The 18,099-nt window shown below is 34.5% G+C and overlaps 1 long non-coding RNA gene across 1 annotated transcript in view; it reads right to left on the bottom strand.

Moving 5' to 3' along the window:
* The window catches only part of LOC141570409 (uncharacterized), a 92,116-nt gene that overhangs the window by 13,079 nt on the left and 60,938 nt on the right, over positions 1 to 18,099 (bottom strand). Inside the window, exon 2 of the long non-coding RNA XR_012494414.1 lies at positions 1,988 to 2,060. This is a non-coding gene — a long non-coding RNA (uncharacterized LOC141570409). The remainder of the gene's footprint in view (positions 1 to 1,987; positions 2,061 to 18,099) is intronic.

The raw sequence follows: 18,099 nt of genomic DNA, 5'->3' as shown, positions 1-18,099 counted from the left end.
AGAGCTGCTGAACTAATCTCCCTGCAGTCTTTCCTTACTCACTGCAGTCTTCACACCTCCACCAGACTCATTTTTTAATCAAGATGCCAATTATGCTATTTTCTTTCTTAAAATCTATCAGATTCCCCCCATTTCCTACTGTAACCCATCTTTATTCTGTCACCTAGAATCTTCTTCACTATAAACCTATCCTATTCTTCTAATTTTAAATCTTGTTTACCTTTAGCCTACATTTCAGAAAACTGGACTGCTCCATCTTCCTTGTGCTCTTTCATATCAGGACTTTTGATAATACCATTCCCTTTGGCCAAAATGTCCTCCTCATTTTTCCACTGATAGTCTATCCACCTTTCAAGGCCTATCTCATCAGTTACATCTTCAGCAAAACCTCTCCTAATCCCACCAACTAGTATTAGAGCCTCTTATATAGCACTAATCAACTTCAGATTTTTTTGTATGGCACTGGTTTAAATCTTTCTTTTGTTATGCCTTTGCATTATTTGAGTTACTACTAATTTATGTTATTTGATGGCAAAGGCTAATGTAAAATAAAAATTAAATAGATGATGGCATGAATTGATGTATGGAAATAGCATAATCAGTCTACTATACTGAAGAATCTTCCTGCTTCAACTCTCTTCATTTCTTTCTTCTTTACCTTCAAAATAGGAATTTGAAAATTCTCCTTCTTTTAGGAACACCATAATTCAGATCAATTTGGAAGACTACCACCCCACTATTCTTATGCTGACAGCATCACATAAAATACCATCTTAAGCACATTTTACTCCTGGGTCCTCGCTATTTGGACCTTGAATATCAGCGCTCCCATACTTCCCCACGATTGATTGCTCAGTTCCTCTGGCATTATAACAGTGCACTGCATCAACTCAATTCAGCCCAATCAGGAGCTCCACAGAAAAAGGATCTTTATGAATATTTTATTAAATTGATCTGAGCAAAATTCCAGAGAGATTCAAATTCCCATCTTGGTTTCTGCATATGTGCCAACTTTTGTAAACATAGCTACATATTATCCATGTCAATTGAGATATGAAATGAACTCTCAAGGTGGATCATTCACTCTGTAGATTTCTCAAGACAAAGTCACACCTGCCTTTCTCTATTAGCAGGTCAGATTATACAACACTGATTTTAAGGAAATAGCTATAAGCATGAGTATGGTAATATCAGAGACCCTCTATTTAAAAATGCCTTGACCTACATTTAAAAAATCTCCTATGAACAGGAACAGTTTCATTTTACTCATTGAAGTGGCCATTGGAGTCCACAGTTTTGTATATTCTGTACCTTCTCTCCTCTCCAGTGATATACCTCCCAAAGCATTTTTAAAAAATCACTGAATAAAAGAAAAATACAACACGCATAGCTGTACTTATAAACATACAATAATAAAATGCTTAATGCCCATATCTGAATACGTAATTCAAAGGAAGCCCAATGAAATAAAATGAAAAGTGTCTGTACTATTCTCATATCACTTTCTTGGATGACCAACTAACTGTTCTGGTTTGCCCTGGACTTAGAGGGATTCCCAGGACAGGAGACTTTCAGTGCTAAACCAGGAAAGTCCCTCCAAATCAGGACTAATTCTTTACCCTAACCTTCACAGATATTAATATGATAACCTCAGTTCTTTGCAAATTCCAAAATATAGGTATTTATTCTAGAATTCATTTTAATTTCATTTGCATAAAATGTGGAGGCCAAATATAATCTGTTCTTAAGAATCCCAGACATTCATATTTAATCTCAGCAGGTCTAAATCCCCTTTCCCAAAGTGTTTGAGTTTCTGGGTCTCAAGCCATAAGACAGTTGGGAAAGTTATCCTAAGGAATCAACTGCTCTCTGGTGGTTCAACTGTATTAGCTGAAAAAGATCCTCTGCTTCCTTATCTTGTATTTTCTGTCCCAACTCAATCACAAAATGAGAGAAAAATTGTCATGGGGCAGGAAACTTTTCAAACCTTAGATAGATTCTTCTCTTAACTGAACCATTCCATTTATACATCTTGGCAGCAGTCATTAGCAGTGAGAAACCTAAAGAGACAACAAAAGAAAAACTCGTAAGTCTTTTTCAGGAGCTTCTGAAGTGTTGAAAAGTGTTTCTATTTAAAAGCTCCTGACAATGATTGGCAGGATCTGAGAAAACCTCGCAAGATGAGCCCCACTCTTATTATTATCCAGAGAATTATCATCAAAAGAACAATAATTGGCGAACACCTAATCCATTCTTACCACAATGTAGGGATTGCGATCTAATTGCTACTTGGTGGTCCCTCTCAAAAGCCACAAGAGAAGAAGGTGAACAAAACACCGATCGATACTGAACACCCCGCAAGGGCTATCGAACCTCAAAGAAGGGGAGAAGATCTAATATTCTGAACTAACCTGATACAATAAAAATAAGGGGAAACTTGCATTGATTGATTGAGTAATTACTAACAGGTCCATTAGGCCAGTGTCTTCCCAAGAATCTGACATTTAAAATAAAAAATAAGACAGGCCTAATTTTAAATTTTGCAATCAGGGGATTTAATTTAAATGTGAGGGAGAATATATATATATATATATATATATATATATATATATATATATATATATAATCTCCAATTTAGTGCAGACAGAAATGGAAATTATACAGTGAGTTCAGAATAGACATAATGAAGTCCATTTACATTTGATGCAATAGATGTTTAGAATATTAATGACCCACATGACAAAATTTGAGACTATTGACAGTTGGAGTACTGACCACCAGCTTTTGAACTTGCTTTGTTTTTCACAAGGGATCTTCTAAATGATAAGTACAAGTAACCATGGAGGAGTTAAACCAAAATTTTGCCAATCAAGTAACTGCATTTAAGGCCCTAAACCAATTTTGTGGTGCCTTAATTGATATTGCCTCAGTAATGGGTAGCTCTGATTCCCCTAATGAATTGCCTCAAAGGGTAATTTTAAGTACAGAAAGTTAATGGTCATTATCATTAGTGCAGGGAGAAAGAAGCAAAAAATGGGCCTTTGACATCATCAAAAGCAGAACATTAGTGCATGAATCAGTTACCTTCATACATCTTTATGTAGTAATCAAGAAATATGCCTTTCTAAGTCATTTGGTTTATCAACCAGGCAATATTACATTTAATCCAAACTAAAAAAGAAATACTTGGAAAAGAAAGAGATTCTAAGAGGACTAGCAGACATATGTTCAAACTGTGAGATTCCAAATGATATACCATGAGATATAATATCTAATCACACATATAGAAAGGAACCATTTCTTTGTGGAAAAGAAAAACCAAAGATATTTAAGTACCACATTAGTACCTAGAGATACTAGAAATGCTTTACAAAGTCATGTAAAGAAATTAAGTAAAACTTCTAGTCAGGTTTTCTATTGAAAGAAGAATCCATCAGGAAAGATTGATGTCTGGTAGATCTTGCCACTTTGTTAACAGGGGGGTCACATGTCCTAGTGATTACCTGATTTTGAGAAATATTCAAGCACAGATTGGGAATCTTGGACCCAATGTCTAAGTGAGAACAATAAAAACAGTCTCTAGCTGCCATTACATAACTTTTTTCTTCATTACCACACAGCAGATGATATTTGTTTTTCTGTTTCATGTTTTGCTTTCTAACCTGAGCCACAGGCCAGATTCTCCTCCTCTGTAACTCTGCAGGGATCCTTTGTTTTGTACCTTTTGTGTAATCCTGCTTAGCGTTCTAAATATGCCTCATTCTCCTGAGTTTCAATATATATATTGACTTTGACTTGCAGACCTTCACTGAGTTGTGTGCTTTGGAATAAGGGATAGTTTTACCAGCAAGAGAAATCTAGGGGTGTTACGGGTTTGGAGCTATAATAACAAAGTTTCTATTTCATAAATTGGAGGGGGAGATGGACAATCTTCTTTAAAGAATGAATTTTATCATTTGTAATTCAAATTGCAATGTGTTGCTACAGTATGAGTATAGCGACCGCTTTCTAAGTGAAAGTATTATAGTTACAGTACTTAATTAACATCATTTCAAAAATGATTTAACAAAGATGAATTACCAGATTCTAATCTTTGCAGTCTGAGATTTCTCAGAAACAAAGCTGGGTCTCTGTACGGGTCAAATTATAATAATGTAGGCCTCCTGTCGAAGAAATATAATTCCTGAAATGAGGTCAAAATCACTTCAAATTCCTCCTACCTTTGTCTTAAAATGTGCTTTTTGTGTTCCAGGTGTTTTACATAATGTCTGTGTGAGGTGGTCATGCACTTTGGAAGTGCCAGACGACCTTGATATGACCTTCAAGAGATAAGCACACATTGTTGGAACATTTGTAATATTTCCAACCATTACTTTTTTTCAGTTCCCTTTGATGATTCATGTTCAGGGTAGAGAACCGGAAGAAAGATTTTCCTTCAGAGCCGAAAAAATAGCCAAAATATATTTTTCTTTTAGCCATACATTTCAGCGTGCATAAACCCTCTGGCTGATATTTTTTGCCATTTGGTCCAACTATACTTCCTGAAGACACTGTATGAAAAGAACTAGTCTAATTTAAGAAGGAATCTGTCCCTGGTAAAACAATACATACAAAAAGGGAAAAAGAAATCATCCAATTTAGCCAACTTCCTTAGAGCCTTGATCTTAGAAATCTGGTTTTTAAATAGAAAACTTAAACAAAAGTTAGTATCCAAGTAATTGTTCTCTCAGTACATTTAGGATCATTTTGTGGAAAATACATTCAATTCATTTATATTAGTTTTGAGGTCAATGAAACTTACACAATCTAAATAGATCCCTTCTATGTGGCTCTATTCTACCATGGATAAACTCGTGTATGTCATTTTCCTTTGTCATCAATATTTCCTTTATTAACAATTTCTATTCCAGTGGTAAATTTATTTTCAGAGACATTTAACATAATTTTCCAGAAATTTTATAAGGTGTATATGGTCTCCCCAAAGTGTGAAAAGGCAAGATATTCTGAAAATAATTCAGAACATATGTGCTCCTTGTACATGGGTAGGAAACTATATTTGAGTAACAAAGTTCTTGTATTCTCCTTTACTATGATTTAAATCACCTTTTTTGGAGAGCATTTGAATTTTAGAAAAAGACTGAATGTTTATGATTTTCCTTTTAATTTAAAAACTCATATACACACAAAGGAGGTAAAGTACATATTTACAGACTCACTGCTCTGTTGTGATTGCGGTAACTATTGGGAAAAACACTCTCAGCCGTGAAATCTGCTCAACTGAAAATGGTCTGATGATCAGAACTAAGAAGCTCCAGCATAAAGTATGCGGCAGATTGTCACACTTTATCATCACACTTGAGTCTGACTCAGCGGGGCTATTATTTTACTGGAAGTGGAGATAAATCTTGAGGAGGAAATCAGAAGAAAAGTAGTTAAGGGGGTAAATGTCATTTATTCTAAATATTTTATATGGTATTATTTGTTAGGTATTTGTTATATATGGGAAAATGTAGCCCTGAATTCTAGACTAGTGGTTCTTAAAGTGTGGTTCCTGGGCCAGCAATTGCAGCATCTCTTGGGAACCTGTTGGCAGTGCAAATTCTCGGGCTCCACCCCAGATCTATGGAATCAGAAACTCTGGGAGTTTCACTTTCTTTGCAGGTGATTCTGATGTACTCACATTTGAGGAATACTGTTCTGGATAATCATTTTCAGGATATAGTGAATACAACTACAGATAAGTTCACAAAATATTTTGCATATTCAATAACAAAATATTTGAATTTATATAGTGCTTTGCAAATTACAAAGCACTTTCAAAGGCATTAATCTCATGTGATCTCTCAGTATTATTATGAGATGGACTGGGGCGGCACTCATATTTTTATTTTACAACATTAAATTGAGTTTGAGATAGGTTAAGTAAATTCCTCAACCTCACAAAGCTGGTTAACAGAATTAGATTAGAACCCAGGTCTTCAGGCAGTAGAAGCAACATGTATGCTGCTACTAAGTAAAGAAAGAGTTGATCAGAATCAGTAGAGATTGTTTAACAACACTCATTAGCATCCAAATAATGTTGTAAACTCTAAAATTTTTTAATTAAGTAGCATTCAAAACTGCTGAAATTCTTACGGAGTTTACGCCATACATATCCATTTTAAATAGATTTCAGTTAAGCTCTGTCTCTGACCAACATCAAATTAAATAAATTCTAAAACTAGCAAAGTCCTAGTGAATACAGTTTTTACCAATAAATAGAAAAATTATTCGTTTTTGCTCATGTTGGAATAAACAAACAAAACATACAATGAAGGCTCCCAGGTGGCCTCAGAGAATTCTATTTTCATAAAAACAAACAAACAAACAAAACAACATAAAGAAAAAAAACTTAAATTCGTGGAAATTCAGTCAATCATTTTTGAATATTAATTCTCAAATTTATAGAATAGGAAGTAAGTAATCTACCTGGAATTTTTGTTTCTTATCTGGAGGGTAAATGCTAGATATTCTTCACATAATGCTTTTCTAAAGTGAAAGTGAAGACATAACCTGGACCTCCTTCTTACCATTGGCTGAGTGTATCTTTTCCAAACCTTTAATAATCACGGTCATTTATTCTAAAATGGTTTCTATCATGACTCAATCTCTTTTTATGGACTCTTCATAATTGTGAAAAAACAAGTTAAGGATGTTAACAAAGTTGACATGTTTTCAATTTCAATTGACACTACTTAAGACATAGACATAAACGGTGTTTGTTCAGTAAAACAAATATATCACAGAATCTGTGAGAAAATCTGATATCTATGGAAAGATTAAAGCAAAATGCTGGGGAAAACATGTTTCAGACTGTTGCAGATGTTGTCATATCAAATAGCATCTCCAGAAAAAAAATACATATATATATACACACACATACACGTGTGCTAGATGTTTCTTTTAATGACAAAGGAGGACAATTTCAAAATCTAGCTCAGGATTTCTCAAACCGGGGTTTGAAAATGTATCCCGAAGAATTAGAAGGTCCATAGAATATTTTTTGTATGTTATTTGTCACTTTGATGGTAAACTTAAAAATACTTTATCAACAATACTTTATAAAGAAACTTCTTTGAAGGGATCATTCACAAAAAATAAACTGTTCAAAAAATGAACATGTGTTTCTTGAGTCATTCCTTTTCAAACTGGGTTCAAGGATGTATATCAAAATGAGTTATAAGAATGTCTTTTTCTTTGAAAAAGGGTCTGTTCATCATTCACATTTGAGAAACAATAATTGTAGTAACTTATCTTAAATCTGGTTAATCTTAGAAACAAAATTCTTCACTTGGAAGTTCAAAGAAATGCAAAACATAATTTTGAAAGCACATAGGAGAACAGAGTCTAGTTACATCTTGATGCAGTATCAGTTGAATCATTTTGACTAACACTGGTGATATCAGTAGGACAAGATAGGGACATTCCACCCCAGAGGGGAGAAAATTTTATCCCTAAAAATTTTCAAATTTACTGAGGCAGGGTTACAATATAAATCCGACTGATTTTATTTGGTTTTATTTTTGTTTTTAAATTCTTTACAGACATGTCTCTGTTATTACTTGTGCCTGGGCTGGGCCGCTCCCTCTGGCCTGTCTGTGGTATATCACTGCTGACTTCACAACTCATGCAAAGACTCAAACCAGCTATACAGTAAGCAAAGACCCTCAGTGGTAATGTAGGACCACTATCTGAAGTTAATCTTTAAGATAATCCAAGTATGGGGGCGGCCTGTTGGCTCAGTTGGTTAGAGCGTGGCGTTCATAACTCTTAGGTCATGGGTTCAATTCCCACATGTGCCAGTGAGTTGGGCCCTCCACAACTAGATTGAAAACAACTTGACTTGGAGCTGATGGGTCCTGGAAAAACACACTGTCCCCCAATACTCCCCAGTAAAAATTAAAAAAAAAAAAGAAGATAATCCAAGTATCTGGATGTTTAAAAATATCATGGGTGAAGAGTAATGGTAGTGGTGTGGGGTACGATATAGTAAAAGAGAGTGGGAAAATATGCAGAGAATTCAGTATTCTCCATAATTGTGTACAATGTACTACCGTGTTTCCCCGAAAATAAGACCTACCAGGACAATCAGCTCTAATGGGTCTTTTGGAGCAAAAATTAATATAAGACCCGGTCTTATTTTACTATAATATAAGACCAGGTCTTTAATATAATATAATATAATATAATATAATATAATATAATATAATATAATATAATATAATATAATATAATATAATATAATATAATATAACATAATATAACATAACATAACATAACATAACATACTATAATACTGGGTCTTATATTAATTTTTGCTGCAAAAGGCATGTTAAAGCTGATTGTCCAGCTAGGTCTTATTTTCGAGGAAACAGGGTACTACTTTATTTTACTCTCAATGATATAATTTGTAATAAAAACCCTTGTCAGTGTTTTTAAATTGAAAAGCAGGCTTTTCCTGATACATCAAAATATAGACAGACAGCCAGATTTCCCATTATCTGAGAAAAGTTACAACTATAAAAGGAACTCTGATGTTGAATTTCAACTAGAGGTATCAATATGAACTAAGATAGATAGATAGATAGATAGATAGATAGATAGATAGATAGATAGATAGATAGTAGATTGATAGATAGAGAGATAGATAGATAGGTGATAGATAATTAAATGTGTGTGTGTGTGTGTGTGTGTGTGTGTGTGTGTGTGTGTCTTATGAAACAACCTAGAAAGTGATGATTCTCCAGTAGCAAAGCAGTGGCAACACCTAACATCCCTACCTTGGTCCCTAAACATCAGTCTATAATGAAGGGAAACAGCGATTCTTGGAAAATTGGCTAATGCCAGTGTTGGGGCTGGAAAAATACAAAACCTTCTTGGAATATCTTTGAGACCAGAGAAAAAGAATTTCACACACCCCTACTTCAAATGAGGACATGTCAAAATAACCAAAATCAGTTTGAATGGGCTCCCTTTGGCAAAAATGGGGCAAATTATTCATCAAAATAAATAATGATAATAATAGCTTATAAATCATTGAATTAAATAACTATCAGACTCCATGAAGCAATTCCAATAAATAAATAAATAATTAAAATGGGGAAAAGGAAAAGCTCATTCTTACATTAAAAAAATGCCAACTAACAAATATAGAAAATTATGAAATTAGAAATTCTTATGTGCAAATAATCATTGTAATATCTGATTCAGGCATAAATCATCAATGAATATAAACACTAGAGGGTGACTATTTAATGAGACAGGATATTTGCAAAGTCTCAAAGTATCTCTCCACAAGATACTTATTAATTATGAAGAGGGAAATAGTAAGTTATGGGAGAAACCTGGCAGATACCACCTCAACCAAATGATCAAAGTTAATTCACCAGTAATGGGACAAATGATATCATGTGCCTCCTGAGAAGGACATAACATCATGTCTGTGGTATTCCTGCTAAAAATGCATAACCTGAATCCAATCATGAAGAAACAGCAAATAAACCAAAACTGAGAGACATGCTACAAAAGAACTCGTCTGTAACTCTTCAAAAATGTCAATATCATGAAAGACAGAAAGATTAGAAACTGTTCCAGAACAAAGGATACTAAAGAGATATAGCAACTAAATGTAACATCTGATCCCAGACCAGAAAAAAAACAAAAAATTGCTATAAATGACATTACTAGAATAAGTGGTAACATTTGAACAAGTTCTTTACTTCTATATTACTGTAATAATATTGTATTATATTGTAGGGAAGGAAAAAAAGTCTTCCTTAATCCTCATAGGGTCCCTTGCTGGGTCTGAAAATTAAACTGACAAAGTCAGATTAACAGAAAAAAAGCATCCAAATTTTATTTAATTTTACGTGTACATGGATGGGAGCCTTCACAAGACAATAAAGACCTGAAAAAATGAAGTGACCGGAATTTGTGAGGAATTGTGAGGAATTGACAAGACAAAGGGGTTTGTGCTAGGGTCAAAACGGTAGGAAGACAGAGTTTGTTTTTTTTATGTTTGTTAGTATAGATTTCTGGGCCCCAAATTCCCTGTTTCTTGTGATAAGAATGTCTTCTTTCCTCCTGGTACACGAAAGGTAACTTTTATCTGGGAGATTTATCTCCTTTCAGAGAAGAAGAGTGAGGGAATTGGGGAAGGTCAAAATGAACTTACTGCTTCTACAGTTTTCTCAAACTCCTTCATCTTAAGAAATTCTAATATACCAAGGTGCCATATTTGGGGGTAGTGTATCCTGAACCCCATCAGTATTGATGCCAATTTGCCAGCCAATTTCCTGATTAATATAATTATACTCTGTATAAGAAAACATTCTCTCTCTCTCTCTCTCTCTCTCTCTCTCTCTCTCTCTCTCTCTCTCTCTCTCTCTTTCTCAGAAATACACACAGAAGCATTTAGATGTAAATGGGTATCATAACTTCACCTATTGCATTTACTCTCAATGACCATCCAGGAAATCTAGATGGTTAGTCACTTGTACTACTTTTTAAAACATCTCTGAAATTCTTAAATTGTTTTAAAACAGAAAGTTAAAAGAAAACATAGTCTTCCAATTTGGTGGAAATGTAGAAGATGGCATAGAAAATTCAGCTGGGTGGCTAAAGGTGATGTCAGGAGATAGTGGTGTTATTGTCAGTTTCCATAAGGAAGCAAGAACAAAGATGCCTTAATCCTCCCTATCAGAGAGAATAATTTTCTACTGGGAAATGCAAACTAAGTACTGATTTAGAAAATGAAAAATGGGAAGGCACAGTAAGAAGGTACTTTCCACGCAAAATGTATTTAAACATCTAAATCTAACCAAACAACTTCATGGCAAACTGAAAGTCATCTCTAAAGTTATCTGGGGAAAGCAACTTAGTCAACAATTGCAGATGTGAAAGTCAACCTAAGCATGGTGAATTTGGAAAGACCACAGCAACAGGGAGAGGTACCCAGGTGCTATTCAGGAGACAGGCAGAAGTTTCGTTCATCTTCAAAAATATAGATCTTAGAGAGAAGAGAAAGTTAACTTTGATATTGTACAGACAAAATTCTGTAACTGCTTTTCAAATACTTGGGTCATGAGAACAAGAAAAAGAAACAATTACTGCAAGAATCAGTCGCTAAGATCAAACCAACCAACGAAAAGTAACATCAGTTATTTTTCTGAGGACGTCAGTAGACATGCAGGTCAAGATCAATCTATGTTGTATTTTGCTACTGAGAAGCCATTGCAATATTTTACAACAAATCATGAACAAAATAGATGCTATAGCGTTGATAGGAGGTAGGTTTAAAATCATTGATCATTATTTCAAAAGGCGCTTAAATTGGAGAGAGCAATCTTGTACTGTAAAGGATTCCACCCTGCACAGAAACTACATGCTTGCAAGGCAAATACGCCAAATGTATTGGGCCTGGCTTCAGAATAGAACTACAGAAGCAGAAATGAACATTTCCACAAGTTGGAATTATTGGTTGAGGATGGGACTATTGGTTCAGTAACTTGTCTGATTATAAAATACAGAAAATTTGAAAACAACGGAATATAATAAAAATAAAATGTGTTGTAATGACCAACACACAGAAATTGACATTGCTAGTATTTTAGTGGTTTTGCTGCTTAAGTTTGTGTATATATGTGTATAAGTGTTTTTAAGTGGAAGCATGTGGCATATTTATTCATTACTTCATTTAGCAAATAAGTACAGTATGCCTGCTAGGGTGGCACTATTCCAGGAATCAGGGACAGCCAGCTATACATAAAATAGACAAAAACTCTTGAACTCATGAAACTTACTGTCTAAATATAATTGAATATTTTATTTTCTTCACTTAAAATTACATTGAAGGGGTCCTTTGCATCATTAAATATTTTTTTGAAAATGGTAACAAATGTGTAATATTTCATTAATCATATTATGGTTTGTTTGACCATTTCTCTATTGTTTGATGTTTAATTTCAAATTTTGTTGCCAAAAATAACACTGAACAGTTTTGTGCATGAATCATTAATCAAATTTCTAATTTATTTCCTTATAATATGATCGAGGAAATATTATTAATGTTCAACTCTTCCTCCACATTTTCCAATTGACTTCTGCAAAGATTTTAACTCTTTATACCCAAACAACTAATAAATGAATGTATCTTCCTTATCATGAGTATTGAAAAGAAACCAACTAAAATTGGGCAATGTGAAGACTGAATTTTTACGTTTATTAATATTTTCATTCACTTTTTTTGTGAATTATCTGTCATAGCCTTTTTTTCTATTGCTAAGTGGAATGTTCATCTTGTTTAATTATTTACAGTCTTTATATTGATAGGGAGAATAATTCTTTGACATGATAAACTTTAATATGGAAAAATGGAAAAAGGAAAATTGTTTCTCTCCGTTACACACACACATACATACACACACACACACACACACACACACACACACACACGCATCCAAGCACAAGATGGAGAATTCCTGACCTGATTGTATTTTCATCTTGATTTCAAAATCCAAAAAGTTTCTAGATAATATGAGCACACAATGACTAACACTGAAACACATGAAGAAAAAAAAAAGACATATTAAAAGAAAGCATGTGTTCAAATGTGGGAGGTAACGGTTTTACTGTTTTCTAAATTTGAAAAGTCCCCCTCAAATTTGTGTGCACATTTTAAAAGACATATTCACATACAAAGGCTTTGGGGGAAGAGAGTGACCAGAAACAGGATAGAGTTTAAAAATATATCGTGTCAGCAAAAGTAGAAGTGAGGATATTTATTTATAAATGTAGTTTTTCTTTCCAATTGTAAAAAAAAGATAGTGTGTATAAGAATAGACTGATTTTGTGGTACTAAGGGGCCCTAAGCTAGTATAGCCTCTACACAGGGTAGATCTTAATGAATAATTAAATAACTATTAAGTGCATGTGTAAGTCAGTGTGTGAATGAATGAATAAATGACTTACCAAATGAACCAAGATCTATGAGTGGAAGTCCTAATATATATATATATATATATATATATATATATATATATATATATATATATATGGCATTAGTTAATATAAGGATTATCTTTCTAATTATTAGTTTTCACAACAAAAGATGGTCTGCCTAAAGCAACAGGGATCACCCCAGGATTTTCAAGAGTATAGAAGAAGGAATTGGGGTGACAGAGAGAAGAGTTAGCATCCAACCAAATATTCAGCAAGGCCAAATATTCAGCAACTCTTGCTTCTGTGATTCTTAATTTCTATGAAAGAAGACAAGTATTATATATCATTTAGGAATCCAAAAAGGAATGAATGGAATTAAATGGGAGCCAAGAAGTAAATAGACAAAAATTTTGATTTTAAGCCTGAAGTGAAGGCTTAAATAGGTAGAGAAAGGGATCATTGTGAAAAGCAGACTATTTAAAAACACACTTCAAATGGGAAACCTGAGTGTCAGGAGTTCAGATTTTAAATGTCTTTTGAAGTAATTTAGATCAGTTTATACTACTTTATGCATTTTAGAAATAGAATCATAAATTTGAATGTGATATTTGGCCAAAATGTTGAGTGAATAGAAAATGTTAGTAAAGTATATTTCTTTCATATTCAAATTTGGGGGATTTGTGGGTTATAAAGAATGTTCAATAAATGTAATAGTGGTACATTATTATTAGCACTCATCATTTAAACATAGATGGCTTGATAGAATAAGCTATTCTAAAGAATGGGTGTAACTGAGATAAGAATCTTCCTTTAAACTTTTATACCTAATACATGAACTGCAATCATGTTACCAGCCAAATTAATCACACAGATATGTAAACTATTTAAGACGCTTGAGCGGGAGAGCCAGAGCCACTCTTGCTAGGCTCAGTCTGCCAAAAAGCATTGGAGGCGTCTCTATTTCTAATATTAGATACTACAATTGGACCTCCGCCTCCTGTCTCCAGATAACTACTCAGTAGGGCTGACTTTCTCTCAGCTTATGTGAAGATAGAGGAGAACGAGACTTGTGATATTCTGGGATTTTGCCAGAATTCAGTGGGTGGTAGGACCAAGGCTGAAGGCCAAGTGACAAATCCACTAGATAGCTGCACAAAACATACCCTCATGCTTTTGTTGATTAAAGTGTCGTGTGTGTGTGTGTGTGTGTGTGTGTGTGTGTGTGTGTGTTTCTGAATGGGGAGGGTAGGGGGAAATAATATACTTTTTGAAAGTGTCTCTCCAAGAAAAATAGTTCCAAATTGAGACTGGTATACTGGGGGGGGGGGGGGGGGGGACAACTGAAATGAAAAGCTTAGCTGTAGTTCATTAACTTTAATTGGTTTTTGTTGCCTCTCCTCAGGTTTCCTGGATCTTTTAGCTATCTCCTCCCCCAACTCTCTGCTTCCCCTTCTTCTACCTCTCGCCTCCTCCCCCTCCAATCTGGCTTTCCCTCCTTCCTGGCAGCATTTTTAGCTTTAATTTGATAGTAAAAAACTGAATCCAAAGTTATAAAATTCTTCAGATTCAACTTCTTTGAAAGAAAAAGAAGTTTTGGAAAAAGAATGGATATTTCAGCTTATAACCAGCACTCACTCCTTCAAAGGTGCATGTCCCTGTAGGTGGCATGTGCTCTATGAAGGTGAAAGGAATAATATAAATGCATGACATCATTCTTCTGATTAAAAATGTCTTTCTCAGGACTGACTTTAGTACAGGCATTATTCTGGTCCTTGTAGACAAGCAGAAAACAAATCAAACTCCCCATTCTCACAGAACTTACAGTGTACTAGAAAGACAGACAACAACAAATGAGCAAACAAATATATTAAAACTTGTTAGTGAAAAATGCTATAAAAACCATAAAGCATAAAGAAGGAATTAGAGAATTGGGGTGCTGCTTTAAAGAGTTTGGTCAGCAAAGGCTTCTCTTAGGAAGTGACTCGAGCAGACACATAAGAAAGTGAGAGTGTAAACCATATGACTTTTGGGGGGAATAGTGTCCCAGACAGGGAAGCACACAGCAGTAAAAAGGCCCACATAGCTGGAGTGTAGTATGCAAAAAGGGCGTGGGAGAAAATGAGGTCTGAAATAAATTAACTGAACAACTTTTACATTCATCTCCTACCATTGGAGAGTGATCTATATGCATGAGAATTCTATAATAGTCACCAAATCTATCAGGTTCTAAACAATTGCTGTATAAAAATTTCCTAAGAATTTAATTCTGAAATATCATGCTGTTTTAGATCTGTGCTCCAAACTTCCCACGCCCATTGTCACAAAATTAAAGTGAATCTATTGCATAGCCCTAATTCAAACATGAGGAGCTAATTTAGTTCGAGGGTGAGAGGGAAGATGGGACTGAGAACTGGTCCAGACTGTTAATTCCTATGTCCTGATAATTGGCCCAACCAAATTTATTTAGTTGAAGCTGCATGAGCCACATGTCTCTTCCTCCTTTTATTTCTGTTCTGTCCCACAGGATTAGAGTCAAGTTGATTCAAACATAGCCCACAACCTTAAATATGTGCGTGTGCATGTGTGTGTGTGTATGACAGATGTATTATATACTGTATATACATGTCTATAAAATATTACATGCTATATATATGCATATAACATCTACCTAAATAGAAATGTGTGTGTGTGTGTGTGTGTGTGTGTGTGTGTGTGTGTCCTACCTCATGGAAAACAAGACTGATTGTATTTTATCAGCCATGTTTGATATTTAAAATGTGGCTTCAGAAAATATCAGCACCTGCCTGTTTTAGATCCACTCAGAACTCCCCACATATGCAGATTCTTTTTAAAACCAAAGCAAAAACAGAAAGGAATGCTAAATTGCTTTTAGGTCCATTGGATGATTTCCATTATCCTTAACTTATTTTAAGCTTATGGCACACACAAGTGCTAATTTTCATCACTAATGTAGTCCAACCTGATTTATCCAGGTAGAATTGCACCTAAACCTCAGACTTAATTCCATGCTTCCTAATGGAAGTGGGAGCCAATTTCAGAAAAGAAAAAAAAAAAGTTTTAGAGAAACAAAATACTGCCATAATGACTAGGCAAAAAATATTGCCCTGGAACCAGAAGAACTGAATTCTAGTCCTGGTATATGATAATTAGAAAGTTATTTCTCTGAGTCTCAGTCCCTGTCTGTACAAGGAAAGTATGTTAAATTGATGATTTGTAAAAACTATTTAAGATTTTAAATTCTATCTTTAAACTTTAAGTAGATTCAAAGATTTGAAATAGATTATTGGATAATAAATCCATGTCCTTGATTTACTACCTTTTGGTGACACTATATTAAACAGAATACAAATCAAGACTCATAATTTTTCCATGTGGAAAACACATTTAATGTAAGAATAAATTTAAAAAGGAAAAGTAAAATGGAGAGAGATTTTGAAAAGAAGAAATCAAGAGGGCTAGGAAAATGAAGTAAAAAACAAAATCCACAGCACAATATAATTCTGTAGGTCCCCAAACTACCCACTGGATGCTGAGATAAGAAGAACAAGAAAAGAGAAAGTCCATATAGTTCTACACTTGGGAAACAAAGAAGTTATATTAATAATAGCAAAAGTAATGTGAACTGAAACACATTTCTCAGCAAATTACTAATTCAATGGCCAAGAGAATTCAGGACTTGAGTTCTGCCAAGAACTAAATGATTGTGTTCCCCTGAAATTAATATGCTGTGGTCCTAATCTCTAGTGTGATCATATTAGGAGATGGGGTCATTGTGAGGTAACTGGATTTAGATGAGGTCATGAGGGTGGGGCCTTTGTAGTGGGTTTAGTGCCCTTATAAGAAGAGAAAGAGACATCAGAGCTTCATCTGTCTGCAGTGTGAGGATAAAAATGAGAAGGCAGCTTTCTGCATGCATTCCAGGAAGAAGGCGCTCACCAAGAACCAAATCTTCCCACCTTGATCTCTGACATCAAAGCCTCCAGAACTCTTAGAAAAAATGATAAATGTCTGTTGTTTAAACTACTCAATCTATGGTATTTTGTTACAGCAGCCTGAACTGACTAAGACATCCTCCTTGCCACATTGTTCAATGAACCATTGGATCACAAAGGTCATCCGTTAATTTAAACACAAAGGCCTTTTGTTGTTGTTGTTGTTGTTGAGAGATTGAGAGACTCTTTATGAATTCCACATTAAAAAAGATTGGAGAAGGGAGCAAGAGGTAGTTGATAAGATACTTCAAGAGGATGACACTGCAAAGGATCCTCCATTTTGTACTCTGTCCCTTCAACATATTCCCTCCTGGATCCGAGAGAGAAACATTAAAAGACTTTGTATCCTTCCAGTGAAGGAGGGATAGAAACTAGGTACAGAGACATTGTGTTAAACAAAGGGTAAGTGTGCTAATCCAAGAGGTGATGACAAAGCTTTCCCTTTCCAGAAGATTCTCTTTCCCCACTGTGACAAATGGCATATATTTACTAAAATTAATGTTTAATCTATAACCATATATGAATAGAAATGGTCACATAGGTCAAGGCTTTAGAATAATTGAAAACTTGGCAGATACTTCTCAAATAATTCTCAAACTACCCTTTCTGTGAATCCATGTCTCCTAGAATTGTTGTTTTCCTTAATCTCAGTCTGATTTATTTTATTTAAAAACAAACAAACAAAAAAACACGATTAATTCTGTTAAAAAAAAAAAAAAAGAGACATTCTGGCATTTGCAGCTATGTGGGTGAAACTGGAGGACATTATGCTAAGGGAAATAAGTCAGAAAGAAAAAACTAAAATACTGCATGGTATTATTTATATGTGGAATTAAAAATAAATAGTAGAACTCAGAAACAGAAAGTAGAATGGTGGTTGCCAAAAGCTGGGAGGCAGGGGGCTGGAGGAAATAGGGAGAAGCTGGTAAAAGAGTACAACTTTCAGTTATAAGATGAATAATGTCTGCAGATCTCATGTATAATATGGTGATTAGTTGGTGATATTGTATTGTGTAGTGGAAATTTGCTACTAAAATAGAACTTAAGTGTTCTCACTGAAAAAGGGGAAAAAAGGTAAATTATGTGAGGTGATGGATGTGTTAATTAA

The sequence above is a fragment of the Rhinolophus sinicus genome, linkage group LG03, assembly GCF_036562045.2.
Source record: "Rhinolophus sinicus isolate RSC01 linkage group LG03, ASM3656204v1, whole genome shotgun sequence".
Taxonomy (NCBI): Eukaryota; Metazoa; Chordata; class Mammalia; order Chiroptera; family Rhinolophidae; genus Rhinolophus; species Rhinolophus sinicus.
Note: the sequence above shows the minus strand (reverse complement) of the source record. Positions and strands in the feature narration are given on the sequence as shown.